Raw genomic sequence first — 16847 nt, 5'->3', positions numbered from 1 at the left:
AAATGTAAATTATATTTTCATAGAAAATCATGTACTTTACCTAATTTCCCCATACTTAGCCTCTTATACACTTTAAATGCTTCTGTCTCCTTTTTCCCCGTGATTACTTGAATGTGTCGCTCTGCCTGATCAATCTGAGTAGTGGATTGTTTGTTTTATTGCTGTCAATGGCATCTTCAGCTCTTGTACAGTTTCTTCATTTCACTTTTCTTCATGATATAAGCTTACATTTTTTTCTACCTTTAAGTTGTCTATTTTGTTTTCCCACATATTTTCCTTGAAGTTGTACTCAGTGAGTTGGTTGCTTAATTAACTTGCTTTCATTTATTCTTGTATAATCTGTTTTCTTCCCATCTTCATATCATCATCTTTTGATCCACTATCTTGCTACCCCTCTGCATTTTCCACGACTTTTTCAAGCCTCGGCTCTATGTCAATGATTTGATTTTCTGTAGTGATCATTTCTTTCCTTGCTACTGTTAATTCTGTTTTAATTCTGAAGTGACATTTTTTCCCTTTTAGTTTCCTTTCTCGTCTATGTTGGGTTCTTCTATCATATTTTCCTGCTGATTTACTTCATACACTCTAAAATTTTTTATTATTATTATTCTTGAGAACTTGAAGAAATTGGAAATGAAAATATTCTTCAATTTCCCCAGGTAAAATCAGCATAGCAGTGTAATATAATGGCTAACAATCAGACTGTTCCGGTTTGAATCCAGATGACACCTCTTCATGCCTGAATGACTTAAATGAGTTACTTAATCCCTCTATGCTTGAGTTCTGGCTCCTGTAAAATGGAAATGATGCTAGTAGCACCTTCATTGAAGGATTGTTGTGAGGATTCAACAAATTAATTCACATAAAGTGCTTAGAATGATGCCTGACAGAGCATGCACTCATTATGCAATGATCTCTTTTATCTAACACATTCCTTTCCTTTTTTTTTTCTTTGTGCTCAAGTATTCACATAGGTCCCTCGGAGTCCACTCCTACAGTCTTGGACTGTAAAGGCCCGTTGTGTGTGATTTTGTCCCCATGTGTTGAAACCCTTGCAAAGGGCCACCTTTGTTGGCTTAAGGCCTGCAGTTTTGTGGCAGTGATAGCGTGTATGTGGGAGGGAGGATGGTGTCTTGGAATTCTTCCACCAATTCAAGAGAAGCTAACTACTCTTCCATTTTAATTCTGCAATGATATTGCAGAATTTGATGAAAAGTCTCCCAATTTCCAAGTTAATTTCTACAATCACGCATATTTTCCTCTGCTCTGTTGCACTGGCTCCCAGATGCTAAGTTGCAGATCTTCAGAAAGACTGGTGAGCCATTGAGGGGAAAACACCAGGATGTGGGCATATGTTAGCTTCACCTCCACATCCTAGCACTGCAGACCCTTTGTGGTCTCACCTTGCCTGTGGTCTACCCAGCCTCTTAGACACTACCACTTCTAGCTGGGTGTGTCCTCCCCTTTCTTCCTGTAACACTGCACCGTGCTCCAAGGATGGGAGTTTTGTCAGCTCCTGGCATCCTCACTCAATTTCATCCAAATTGTATTAAATCTATCAGTGAACCTTAGAGTTTGTAGTTTGTGGTAAGAATAAATCCCTAGTGTCAACCTAGATGGAGATACTTTCTCAAAGTCTTATGCTTGTTTTATTTATTTCTGTGGCTTTCAGAAAGGGATATTGTTGTAGAATGGCCTTTAGGTAGCATTCTTTCCATAGACTGGGGTATATTTACTCCATGTGAGGTTTTGATAGAAAGAAAGCTGTGCCTGATGTGGGTTATTAATTCTCACTGCCATCCCTCCCCTTCTAAGTTCTCCACAGTAACAGAGGGGCAAATATGTGGAAACTACAATCCTCAATCTACCATGCAAGTGGGATTCCAATACAGATCCTATCAATGACGGCATTCTGGCAAGATTCGGAAGGCTGAACACCACGAGAAACCATTATGCTGCAGAGGCAGCTGCAGGCAGGGGTATAACGATCAGTGATGGTAGACATGGGATTTTTGCTTGTGACCTTTGGGTGTTCTCCTGAAAATTGCCCACTCTGTGTTGCACATGATCATTAGCAGTGTCTCATCCATCCTGCACTACTGGATTTCCTGAAAGTAGCTAACCTCACTTTTGCTACCCTAGCCTTCCAAAGTCTGTGGAATCTTCCAATCTCCTGTATTAAACCTCTTTCTTCTTGAAATACCTAGAGTGGCTTTTGTTTTTCTGATTGAACCCAATAGAAGCTCACAGTCTCTGGGAGAAACGAGAATAGGAAGGTCAATTTGATGTCTGTTCCCCTCCTGGCCCCAAGAACCCTTAACTGAACCTGTTAGAGAGAGACCACTTACCTTCTGGCAGAATCTGGAGGTCCAGCTTTTTTCACCCAGAGTTTCTAGAGATACAGGAGCATAAGCAACTCTACTATGTGGCCAGGTGACCAAATGTGACATATAATGGGGGAGGGGGCATTTCCCAATGTCCCATGGAATAATTGAATTTCGTTCTGTGGGCATCTTAGAAGCACAGCCATGCCCAGCAAAGATGTCAGTAGCCTTTGGGGGCACTGCCACCTAGAGAAAGCCCCAGCAGTGCCCAGTGAGTGTGGGCCAGAGAGAGCAAAATGAGAGGAAAGTTAATGTTGGACACTATGGCTGATGAAGCAGCCAACAGGCTTCATTCATAAGCACCTGTGAGAAATACTAGAAGATGCACCAAAATAACCAGGTGGGACTTTGAGGCATAGTTAGGGTTCTGCCTTGTCAGATGGGATAAGAGCCAAAAAAGGATTAATATTGTAAGCATGATGTGACAAGCTGGGGTCAAGTGGGTTACCAAGATATTGCCTGATACTGCTGTAGCTCCTAGAGCGGTCACCAGAGGAATGAGCAGCATAGTGGGGTGGATGCCCTAGAAGGCAGTGGAAGAAACTGTAAAGACCACATATGAGTCCCCCTTTAGACAAATTATCACAGAGCATTCCAATGACTGTCAAAAAGTGGGCTGAGGAGGGGACACTGTGTGAGAGATAATAATGATAGCTGAAGTTTACGTAATGTTTACTATGTTCTAAATGGTTTACGTATTATAACTAATTTAATCCTCATGGAAATCCTATGAAGTAGGTACTGTTATTATCATCCCATTTTTACAATAAGGAAACTAAGACACAGAAAGTTTAAGTAACTTGCCTAAATTGTCAAGGTCATCAAAAACAAAGAAAGTCAAACTATGGCACAATATAGCATGTGCCAATAGACTCCTAAATATTTAGAAATGGATGAGATCTTAGAAATATAAGTAAGTCAAACTCTTCCATTTTACAGATGAGGAAGCTGAGGCAACGGAATAACATTCATTCCAGGTTAACTGGTAGTCAACTGTAGAATGAGTATTAGAATGAGCATCTTCTGATTTCTTCTTTGATGGATAAGGTTACTAGAACCCTCTTTTCCTTAAGACATGCTCACTTCCCAGCAGACATTCTGGCTAAAATGTTAAGCATTGCAAAGCATTCCATCTTGGTTAGTGTTTTACTTTTTAAAGGCATTATCTTATGAAAAGCCTATGTCCTTAAGAGAATTAATGAATCACATAGTTAAGAGTCATTAAGAGTTGACAATAAAATAAGGTGTTCAACAGTTTTCTTTAGGACATATTATAGAAAAGCACCAAGTTGTAATATAGATGAGAGGGAGAAGGAAAAGTGGCTTCTATGATATATTGTAAAGGAAAAGCCCGTTCTCTTTGAGGCAGGTCTAGATCTAACACATGCAGAGCTAATGGGATGCTCTCTGGACTTAGAAAAGCAAATATTAGTTTCCACATTTTCTACTTAGCATCTGCTCTGAATTTTTCCCTTCATCTATAAATAATGTCCTGATACCTACCTATCCTATATACCTTCAAAGTTTCTTGCAAGAAATGAAATAATTCTTAGTAAAAATGCTTTATAGTTATATAGAATTCTTGGCAATTGGTGGTAGCAAGAAGATGCTGTACATCACCAAAAGGGAAGTCAAGGTGACATAGATCCAGGGTGTATCCACAACCAGTACGTGATTTTACCTTTCCTGGAGGTTTGCACTTGGGCCATGTTTAAATTACCATCATTGGAAATATCTCCCACTGTGGCCTTGACTTCTGCTCTAGCACACATTTTGGTTCTCTTCTTCCAGGGACTGGCATTTACCAACTGAAATAAAAGAATGCAAAAAACAGAATAGAAAAATACAGAGAGAAAAATGTCCTATATCATATGTGACACTGCCTCAATTCTTCTCTCTAAGAATTAGGAGGAAATATTTGGTGGGAAAAGTGCTAGGTTAGAGTTCAGGACATCTGGTTTGTCGTCCAGGCTCTACCACTAGCCAATTGTGTGGACTTGGGAAGGTCACAGTTAACCTGGGTCTTAGTCTCTGCTTCTCTAAAGTGAGGGATCTGGCCTGGATTGCCTTAATGGATTGTAATATTCTTTCCAGCTTTATGTTCCCATGTCTCTCAACCGATATCAGCATCAACTGGATGTTAAAACTTGACAATCTATTTCAAATTTCATCTGGAAGATTCCAATAAAGTTACCTACATAGTAAAAGATACCCCCACGCATGTAATGAAAAGTTAGAGGATTGATCTAACTCTTCAGTGACCCTGGGACTGGAGTGTGGGGTAGGCATCAATTTCAGTGATGCAGGTGTTTGAGATCCGGGCCCCTGTGGGGGTGAATGATGAAGCCTCGGGCACATGCCAGGAAGGCGATTATAGTGGAGACCCTCATTTAGAGCCAGAAGCCTCAAAGGGGTTCAAAACTGAGTTAAAGAGGCTCTTCCCCTTGTAACAGTGAGACGCTGACAACTCTCATCTACATTGTCCTGAGCTCTGGTTTGAAAATAAAAAGCCTCTCCCAAAAATTCCAAAAATGCATAACTATGTTATGGGGAGTTGGGGGTTAGAATCCACACTGTCTTCATTGTCGGAGAACTCTTCTTCAGCTGAAAAACTGAATTAAGAATCGGGCACAGGCTGATTTGTTCAACAGAGATCATCACACAGAATTACTGAAGATGAAGCTCCACTTAATATGACTTCAAGAATCAAAATTATAACCACTTAAACAAGTGGTCATCAAGAACAAGTCCTCAGCCTCAACACACAGCAGAATTAAAGTGCTGAGAACTTCCAAAAATAGAATAAACTGATAAATACATTATATAGGCATGCTTAAAATAATTGAGGAAATAAAAGATAGACTCTAAAACATAAGAAGATACTAAAAAGAACAGGCAGATTTAAGAAAGATACTACTTGAAATACAAAAGACAAATTTAGGCATTGAAATTGGAAACTAAGCGACTAGATATAGCTAATGAATTAGTGAAATAGAAGGTAGAACCAAGTAAATTATACAGAATAAAGCTCCCTGGGATAATGAGGTATGATAGCAAAGTTAAGAGACCCGGAAAATGGAGTGAAAGATCCAACATATGTTGAATAAGACTTTTAGGAGGAGAAACTAAAGAGAATTGAAGAGAGGCAATACCTTAAGAAATAATGAATAGGACTTTCCCAGAAGAGATGAAACACAAGATTTCTCAAATTCAGCAATCACAGTGAGTCTCAAGCCAGAGAAACGAAATTAAATCTACACTTAGACATATTATAAGGATACCACAGATACAAAAAGCACAAAATTAATTACAGTATGAAATTAATTACAGTATGATATCAGATAAGGGAGTAGTGTTTTTTAAACTTCAAGGTAATAAAAAAAGACAAAATATAAGAAATCGGATAAAGAGTAGGTAACTATTAGAACAGTATATAAATACAAATGAAGAGCAAACATGGGAAAATGCATTCTGCCTTACTATCAAGGACATGGAAGTTAAAAGAACAAGATCTTATTATTTCTTACCCATTATCTTTCATAAATATTTAAAAGACTTTCATCACCAAGTTTAGGCAGAAGTGTAAGGAAATAAGCTGTTATTTGTGGGAGTCAAACTGCATCCTTCCATTTGGTATTACTGCTTCATGGTGTCTGCCAAAGAATAATATGCACAGCCACACAAAAGAATATGTTTTGTGACACTAATGATCATTAATATTTCAATAGTTAAATAAAGTACATGTAATTTTTGGAATACTATACAGCCACCAAAAAGAATTAATTGGATCTATACATAAAAGCACATAAAGATTTAAAAGACATATTAGGTAAAAAAAAAGCAAGTTGTAGAATAATAAGTAAAAGATAATAAAACGGGTAAAACATATGTACACATAATATTACACTATGTAATTTATATGTTTATAAGTGAACAGAAAATTTTGAAAAGAAAAATTGTAGCACTGAAATAGTGACAGGTCTCATCTACATTGTCCTGAGCTCTGGTTTTAAAATTAAGATGCATTAATCTTATAACACTGGCCATATCTGTAGAAGAGAATGGAGAGGGCCAGTCCCTCGGAGAGGAATGTCCACATGGGAATTTAATTTTATCTTTTGTGTTTAAATGTGTTACAGCAATAATGTGCTTGTGAATTGTTACTGTGATTTAAAAATACATTTAAAACAGCAACAACAAAAAGCTGTCACAAAAACCGTGGTTACAATATGCAGAGTGTAGGACTGTTTCATCCTGACTGATACTTTCAGAAATTGTGTGCACGTGTGTGTGGTAACATATGTATAAGTGTAACTGGATGTTAAAATAGGACTCTTCTGACTCTAATTTGACTGAACCTATGCTATTTTGAGAAGAAAATAATGTGTTACCTCCATTCCAAAGTGATGAGAGACCACCATCCAGGACTTGAGGAGGGGGAGGCTGTTGAGCCCACTTTAAGGGCACAAACTGACTGAGATGAAGAAGTTAAGAGAGAATTTATTTAGAGAATCTTTCTGGTATGCTCTGTCACTTATTCACCCTGCCTCCACGAAAGAGGAGAGGAGGGCACTGCCCCTAATTTCAAGACAAATGATAGGGGCTGCCTGCAAGAGGGTCATCCAGAGAGCTTGGCTTATGTCCCCTGGGGATTGTGTGTGTGTGCCTGTGTGTGTTTATTTGTGAGAAGGGGACTGCTGGGTGACACTTGCCTCAGAATCTAAGGGCATGACTCTGTGATTATTGACCTGAGGCTGCATAGCAGAGACAGAGCCCATGTCACGCTGAGAGATCATGATACCTCCCACAACAGCAGGTGCAAAGATGACAAATAGAGACCCGCAGGTTCCTTCTGAACCGAATATAGATGATACAGGAGAGGTCCAGTTTACAGCTTTTTAAAATCCTGCCAAAAGAACTGTCTAGAGGGGCAACATGACACCAAAAGAGGTGGGAGGGACTGCAGGATACTCAACAACTGACGGAGGACTGGTAAGGGCTGAGCAGTGGACGCACATCTCTCATGACATGAGAGAGATGAATGCGTGTTCTCAATGGGGAACCCTCTAAAGGATTCAGCATTGAACATCCACCCAAGCCCAGGGAGCACCAATGCCAGATCACAAGAATCCCACAAAACCACACTTTCTGCCTTTTACTGACCACCCCTCTATCTCTTTAACCACCAGCTCTAAAAGGATCAGAAGCCTCAGCTAGCAAAAGGGGTGAGGGGAAGAGCTGGCAGAGAAAGAGAACAAGAAGCCAAACTAAATGACCGCCCCCACTCCCAAGGCCCAAGTTGGAGATGGGGAGAAGCTCTACTTTTAGATCAAGTTTGGAGTTTTGTGCTTTTCATTGGACTAGACCTATTAATTATAACATGAGATTATTCAGAGGTTGAAAATAACTGATGGACTTTTTTACTCTCTGAAAATGATCAGAGAAGTTATGGGGCCAAGCAGATGTAAAGGGAAGTGAGGGCGGGGCAGAAGATGCTGGTGAAATAAAATCATTTCCACTTCCTCTCTATGGAGTACTACTTTTATTAATATAAAAGCAAATATACTTCTGATTCTTCGATGGTGTTGTTTTTGACTGCAAGTGGAAACATTGTGTAATGTCTGTGCACATCACCACTAAGGTTGTTCAGTGGCTAACAGATAGACAAGTTGCCTCATTACATCATTCAAAAGCACAGATGGTAGACAAAGGAGCCCTCCAGTCCACACTGGAACTCAGAAACAAACTGCAAGTTGAATTGAAATCCAAATCGATGCTCATTGGCAAAATAGAATGGCTCTGGTAACCCTGAGAAGAAACCTATCAAAAGAAGAGACTGGATATTCTGCTGTGAAAGTAATTTATCATGTCTGACCACACCTTAGCACAATCAGTTGAATTGAAAGGATTATATCAGTCACAGGAATTGAAGACGTAGCTTTGAGAGGAACGTTTTTTCCCAAGGGTTATAGCTATAAGGACTCTTCTAGCGTACTAGTTTCTAAGAGTTCACTGACCACTAGTTCATTCGTTGGTTCAGTAAATATTTGTTGAACCAATGAATGGAATGTTCTGCTTCTTTAGCTCTTTCTCTTGTATTTATGACTGGAAGACTCAGTTCTCATTATTACCCCCTCTCTATACTTATTATGACAGAAGCACTTGTGGTTTTCCTGGTAACTAGCAATAATTGTTACCTGACGTCTCACATGTTGTCCGCAGCTGCACCCCTTGCCCTACTCAGCTTTGTCCTACCTTCACCCTCCACCACCAACTTCCACAGCCTTGTTAACTCTAGCAAAGCATGCAGGAGGGGCACAATATGAAAAGAAAGAAGTAAGAATGACATTTGCTATGAAGAAAATGAGAATAGTAGTGACAGTGACTAGGTAACTAGCATAGCAAGAAGTGGGCGACTACTTTGCCAAGTCTAACCACTTTACCTGGTTGTATGAAAAAGTTATTTTTACGCTGAGATGGGAATGATGAGAAGGGAGAAGCTCCGAGCAAGAATATTCCAAGCAAAGCAACCAGCAAGTTTGTCCAGTGTGTCCAGTGCAGAGTGAGTGAGGAGGCTAATGGTGGGAGATGAGATAAAAGTGGTGATCAGAGGCTACACCATGTAGGGTCCTATAGGCCAGCTAAAGGGACTGGATTTACCTTGGCTGTTGTGTGGTTCATGGTCTATAAGAAACAAGGCTGAGAACCAAGAGACTCGGGAAGAGGCTGCTGTAGTCACCTGTGCAAGAGTTGATGGTGTCTGAGCTAGGCTGGTTGCAATGTGAAAGACTAGATTGGGGATCTGTTTTAGAGCTTGAGCCAATAAGAATTGCTGATGAGGTGAATAGGGCGATGAGAGGAAGGGGGGAATCATCGGAGACTTCTAGATTTATGGCTTTAGCAAATGAGTAAATGGTGTTGTGGTCAATGGAGACAGGGAAATGAGCAGGATGGGAGCAAGTTTCCTTTGGGACATGTTGGATTTGAGATGCCTGCTAAACCCGAAAGGGAATATTGCCAAGTAAGCATTGGGTCTATAATTCTGTAGCTTGGGACAGAAGGTGTAAGTAGAAATATAAATTTGAAAGTCATCAGCCTTATCTATTTGTTTAGAGACTAGGTAATGAGAAAGAACCAGCAAAGATATTGAGTCATTCTTATATCAGTTTACTGTCTGTCTCCTTAGTCAAGACTGATTCTGTGTCTATTCCCTTCTCATTAACTTATATCCTGCTCTTCTGCTATTTTCTAGTTCACTGTAGAATGAGACTTTTCCTTAGGATACCATGCAGAGCTATTAATAGCTCAAATATTATCTCTCTCTGGTCTCAGCTTTTAACATTTCCTCCATATAAGAAGCAGCTCAGTGATCTTATTCATAGCTCCAAAATGAAAGTCCTCTGCCCCAAATTCTTCACCCATTAATTATTTTCCAAAGCCACGGCATTTCATTTTGTTTTACTTTTTCCCATACATAAATTCATTGGAAAGATCTGGTCTGTTTTGATTAATTTGATCTTTTAACCCTGATGAAAATCTTCCTCTGCCAGAATTCAGCATTCACATTTATTGTCTCACCGTAGATGTAATCAGCGGTGTTTTTTTATTAACACATCTCACAAAAACAAGTCCAATATACGAATCTTGAGCTGCAGGTCATCTAGTCTAGCACCAATATTTGAATGATATTAACCCTTAAAAGTATAGTTTAAAATTGCTAGTTCGCCTCCAGATGCTTCAGACAATTCAGACTCTCTCTTTCTGTAGCTATTCTTTGGATGATTTTATTCCCTGGAGTTTTATTTCCTGGAGTTCTGGGGCTCTTATTTCTTATAGGAAAAAGCGACAACCTCTCTCACTTTTCAGCATTATATCAGGTGTTCTTATTCCCATCCCCACAATCTCTACCCCAAAATAGCCAATTAAGCTGCTTCCTATGAGAAAAAGACCCATTCCCATCATCTCAAAAGCAAAATATTAAGGGGAAAAGATTGAGGCTAACCTGAGGGAGGTAGAGCGCAGGGTCCTCATTCCATTCAAATAAATTTCTCTAAGCTTTTCAAATTTTTCTAATCGCCAGGAGGTAAATGATTACCCAAAACCTTTAGCACTTATGTTATCAAATGGGAGGATTTTATTGGCTCAGTGGTTTAATTTTTAACTTTACTTTTATTGTTTTACTGACAACTAGATCAAGCTTGTTAAATCTTCCTCATGTTTCAAACCCAGCTGGGGTCACTTACCTCTTCCCTGAAATTCCAATCAGAGTCAGTTCCTCTTATAGGATTCTGACACCCCACGCCCTTGTTTACAGCACTGCCACTTTCTGGGGTCTCTCAGGGTTATTATATTCTTCGTGAGGATGGGGTATGTCTTGTCCCTCTTAAGTCCTATCTCCACCTTTTAATAGAATTAGGCTCCACGCAGAGCTGAGATTTAACATATTTTGGTTGACTTGAATGGTTTTTGTGGTTTTCTGATTATAGCTATTTGCACAAAGGCCATTGAGTTTTCTATGAAAATCAACACCCTGTGATTCTGCTCCTTTTTGTAGTGAAATATTTCAGGAGACTCATGCATACTTGTGGTCTGTTTCCTCACCTCAACTTCTCTCTCGAGCCCACTAGAGACAAGATAGGCCTTGGCAAAGCCATCACCGACCTTCATGCTGGCAAACCCAATGGTCACTTCCCAGGCCTTATCTGTCAATGCTTGACAGCTGTCATCACTCACTCCTTCTTGACGCCTTGTTTCACTTGTTTGTCACACACCATTCGGGCCTGATTTTTCTGATCCCTTATTGGTTGCTCCTTCTGAATCCTTTGTGCTGAATCCTCATCTTTTCTCTAACTCTTAATGTTGGTGTACCCAGGACTGCATCCTTGAACTTCTTCCCTATCTAAATTGACTCCCAAGGTGATCCCATACGGTCTCCTTTCCTTACATCCGCTTCCTCTCACCTCTTCCCTGAGCTCAGAACTTCATCTCTTCAGCTGCCTTCATCTCTTATTGAGCTTGGATTTCCAGCAAGTTCTGTAGGCACAAACCACAGTGACTTCTCTGCCATCTAGCGAGCTACACACAAGCCCTCCCCAGGAAGGTCTGGATCTCAGTCGTTGGTGCTCTCCTTCAGCCTAAGGGGTAGTAGCTGCCCCTTATCTCTCCTATTCCTCTATTATTTAGAGTTCTCTTTACTTCTTCCTAGCCAATTTCTCTTTTCCCCAGTCCCCTGAGTTAACAAATCTTTATATTAAACTTTCCCTATTCAAATAACTGTGTGGTTTCTCTCTCCTGATTGAATTGACTGATACAACCATAGACTTGTCTTTTTGCATATTACTGAATATTGAGCCATTTGGGTCAACATTTGGCCTTGTGTTTTACTTATTTAGTGTTCTCCTAGAGTTGACTTCTAAAATCTAATGTAGGAAATAGGGTCACTCACGCTGAACAATTTTGAGCACGTTGTCTTCATTAGGTTTCATCATACTATTATATTTTCTACATAAATAGAAATAAATGTATTTTTGTATAATTTATGTGGTTCAATTTTCTCTCCATATTTTCAATAATTTTTCTGCCTCTTCTTGGTAAAAAGAAGCCTGCAGCCAGTATACACACACACACACACACACACACACACACACAAAGAGAGGGACAGAAATCACGTGCGCTTAATTCAAGGAATAATTGACTTTCATAAACTTGATTATTCTTAGCTATCAAATTATGGAATTTCTTCAAATCTTATGTTAACCTTTTTAAAGAGCTTTAGACTTTTCTTCACAATATTATCTCACATTTCTGTTATTTTTGTCGCAAATCTCTGGAGCTCTTGTATGTGTATGATAATTAGCAGGTATATGGATTACATTGTTTTATCTCACAACCTCATAGTTTAAAAAGAGCTTTTATTTTTTTACAGTAATGTATTTGGATTTCTGTTTTCAGTTATTTCTGTAGATGTTTCTCTATATCCAGTGCAATAAATCAACTGCTTGGAAAATACCTTGACTAACATTCCTGAATATAACACAAAACATCATCAAATACTGATGGTGATATGAAGATTCCTTGTCCTGTTCCTGACTCTCCTGGGAATGGTACTGATATTTCACCATCAGACATGATATTGGGCTTTAGGTTGATATATATTTGGCCTATATGTTAAGAATCCTATTAGTCTTGTCTTACTAAACACTTTCTTAATGTAAAATAACCAATAATTATGCACATATGCTGTTTTAGCAAACTTTAAATTTAACACACCTTTTTTCTGTTTTTTGAGGTTTTTTAGGACAAATACAACATTTAATTTGAAAACAAAAACTAAAAGCAGCCATAAAAAAATTTGCAGAAAATGGTGGAAATTTGAAAATAGACGAGTGTTAGGGAATTATTGTTAATTTTCCTAGATATGATAATGGTATCAAGAATATCCTTTTTTAGGGGATGCACACTGAAATTGAAGTAAAATGCCATAATGTGTGCAATGTGAGTGTTCATTATACTATTCTTTCAAATTTATGTTTTAAAAATTTAACAATAAATAGCTGAAAAATGAATGAAATAACATAAAAAGTGAATGATAGTCTTGGGAATGAGATATTATTGATAATAACATTTACAGATTAAATATAATTTTTTTAGTCTACTCCTATTTTAAATTTCCATGTAAATTTTCTATATTATATTTATCTAATTTTGTTTACTGGAAAAAATAGACTAATTACTATCAAGTGAATATTAAATTTCCTGGTATTAAAAAATATAGCACTCCTTCATTGAATAATGGGCTTCAGGAAATTGTATTGGAAGGCAATGAAGTAAAGAAATGATTTATTTATGTGCAATTGAAGATGATGAGAAGGGTATTCTGAGGAACTATAACATTGGTGTGAAAAAATGGGCAAATACTTTTAAAACAATTTGTTAAAGTGAAACAAACAAAATCTATGAATATGTTTGTACAAAATATTAGTTTTAAGAGAAGAATTGAGAAGTCTTTGTGCCTGCTAGTCTTCCCGTGGGTAATAATGTATCAATCTTGCCCCTACTACTCAGCTCCCTAGTCACTTCCCTCTCAAATGAGATTATGTCAGAGAAACTACTGTCATAAGTTTAAATAAAAACTATTTCAAGTTTTTAATAAAATGGATTCTTTTTTAAATAGCAAAAAAGACAATCTCATTAAGGAAAAATATCACTTATGTGGCATATATTGTATAAATCTGATTTTACACTCACTTTAGCTTTAGAACCAAGTGTGATAAACCAAAATCACACTACAGTCACTGTGATTTCATTGCAGCTCTTTACCACTTGTAGGGCTTTGCTTTTTCTATACCTTGGCTTCTTTTCAAATCATTAATTTTTTACATTTGCTCTCTCAATGGAAAGAAAGTAGATTTTATTTACATAAATCTAAAGTCATTTAAATATAAGATTATCTCTCAAACTTGAAAATTGATGACCAATATGTCAAGATTACAAGTTGTTACATTCTAGTATTTACCTAGAACAAAATGTTCATATAATTCACTTGACCTCTGTCTCAAGAGCCAAAGGCCAGAGCAAAATTAATTTTTATGGAGAATAATAATGAAAAAAAGGAATGAGGATGAGTTCTAGGTTCTCAGTACTGTTGGCGGTGGATTGGAAGAAAGGCATTAACACTTTTTCTAAATCTTTTGGCTTGGTATCATAAATCCCATATTATAGATTTCCCAATGTTAATGTATCCTAAGTTTCTTGGAAGAGTATTCCTGACTAGAAGATATTAAAGAATTTATACAACCTTGGAGGTGTGCTGTTATTTGTCCCGTGGGCTTACTCTTTTATCAGACTGTTGAGTTGAAAGCTCAAAGTTTACATGCTTCCTACCAATGCTTTTAACCCAATCAGCATTTAAGCCTAACTCCTTACATCATTGAAATACAAGCTCCAAAATAAGATTTCTTCACCTATCCACTACAATCTACATATTTATTCTTTTTTCTGAAGAACTGTGTTGTTGTCACAATGGCCAAACAACTGCACTTTGCTCCTTTACCCTAGAATAGCTTCACAAATGCCCCAACCAAGAAGGCTGGCAATGTTGCTGCAAGACCCTGCTGTGGCAAGACAGCTGCTCTGCCTACCAGCAGAAGGTGCTCAAGTAGATCCACTTTCATGCCTGCATCCCTGCAACCATAGGCATCATGGGTTCCTCTGTTGGTGATATTCTCAGTGAACTGCTTTGGGAAGCCCCTGTGGTTCAAATCAAAGATTCTTTATACAGTACTGTGAATTTGAAAAAAAAATGTGACAGACTAAAGTATCTCTTTTGCTTGGCAGTCTATTGCTGAGAATCAGTCAATTGCTAGGTTTACTCTGTCTCCCACGTTGTGCCTAAAGGAAGCTGTATTATCTACCAGAACTAATCTCTAAAGTGGCATACCATCACTTCTGCCATATTGTATTCTATTGGTCACATAGACTAACCCTGGTAAATGTGGGAGGGAACTACACAAGGGTGCCAATATCAGGAGGCAGGGAAAATGGGATGCCATCTTAGAAGCTGGCAACCACACTGCAATTAATTGCAGGTATGCAATTAAGTCATCCAAAAATATGATATTGTCTTAGAGTTGATCATGGTTAAATTTATGCTTAATAGGTTTGTCTAATATTCCACAACAACACACATGGTGGTGATAAGGGCTTTTTTTTTTTTTTTGGCAGGTTCCTGACTCTAATGATGATAAAACTATTATTCCACTATTGAACATAAGTGCTGAGCCTTCTTTTGGGATATATCCATCCAAGAATTTTTAGAATTTATCCCATTATCCTCAGTTTACTAACGGTTTTTAAATTTCAAGTACCTACAGCAAGTATTTTCAAATGCATTTTTAGTAACTGTTGTTATAAATATAATGGTTTATCAGTATTGACATACTAATTTGGTGAATCACCTTTATGGATGTCCCCATATTGAATCATCCTTGTATTCTGGAGAGGAACCCTGTGAGGCAGTCATCAAGGACTCCAGCTGCAAATAAGCTGCTTAAAGATCATCAGATACCAAAGTATTTTCAGAACAACTAAGTTTCCAAAATGAGAGCTGTGATTAACTATGTTTTCCTTGTTTATATGCTAGTGGCTCTGAATCACACAGTTGGTTTGGTAAAACATAATGCATATTTTCTTGTTAAATTTATTTTTTGCAGATGTAGTAAGCATTCAGGTTCACCAGGTTGATTACAGATAATCCCATTGATTATTAGGGTTGCAAAATCTGCTCAGTGGTGATCCTCTCTAAGTCAAACATGCAAATTTATTTCCAGGCATGTCTATTACGACTTCTGAAGCAATCTTGCGCAATGGCACTGTTTCTAGAAAGCCTGTGAGGATTTGTTAACTGGATGGAGTATGGAAGAGGCAGTTTTTCAAATAAAGGAGGAGATCTAAAGAAACAAAGTAATAAATGCCCCCACAGTACCGGTGTGTTTTGGTCTTTAGGACCTTTAAGCTACAAGCTCAGAGTATTGTGAACACTGAGTCAGTCTTTTCTGGAAAGATACCAGATGATCTGTTTTTGTTACTTTGATGATTGTTATCCCACAAGTCTGAGATAGAAGGATCTGGAGCCTGAGGAAAAGCCTCCAACTTAGGAAAGTCTAGAATCAGAATAACGAGCAAGTTTTACTTTCTCTGTATTTTCTTTAGTGCAAGTAAGAGGAGGCCCATGATCTGGCCTCCCTCCCCTAGGAAACATGTTGGATTTGAGGCCAAAGAAAAAGTGAACATTAAAAGTATTCCTTTGCCTCTCATTGTCCTCAACAACAGTGTTACAAAATCAGACTGCAAATAACTGCTTGATTACTATCCATTTCATCCCAAAAGTCACTCACACCATTGACCAATGAGTATAGTCCTAACATAAAGTTGATTCTTTTCTTTTCTTTTCTTTCACCAAGTAAGAAAAAAGTATGTCACAACATTGCTCAGATATCAGTGACATGAGCAAGTACTTTGCTGAAGCAGATAATAGTTTTTGAATACTGGAAGAATATTTCTTTAATATTTCAGGCTATTCGTGGTCTAATAGCTACAGATATATCACAAATTTAATCCATGTTTTCTCGAAGATGTCTTAAATTTACATAATAAACAAAATCTTAAATCTAGATAATCAACAAAACAATAAGTAAAGTCCTGATTTACAGTATCTGTTGATTTCCATGGTGTAAAACATCCCACCAGGCTGATTTCCCATTACCAGCACATTTCTGAAATCAGAGCTGGAAACAGATGCACAATTGCATGCCATTAAATGGTATTTCTACCATTCAGATAGAATTTGATGTAAATAACCTCAAAAGCATAGACGATAGTAAATGCTGATAAATAATTAGAAAGTGATGATATTTTCACCTGTTCTAAATTTATTTATTGTAATTTTATATTATTTAATTTTTA

Source organism: Ceratotherium simum, chromosome 13, assembly GCF_057802395.1.
Source record: "Ceratotherium simum simum isolate JZ-2026a chromosome 13, ASM5780239v1, whole genome shotgun sequence".
Lineage (NCBI taxonomy): Eukaryota > Metazoa > Chordata > Mammalia > Perissodactyla > Rhinocerotidae > Ceratotherium > Ceratotherium simum.
This window is presented reverse-complemented; position numbering follows the sequence as displayed.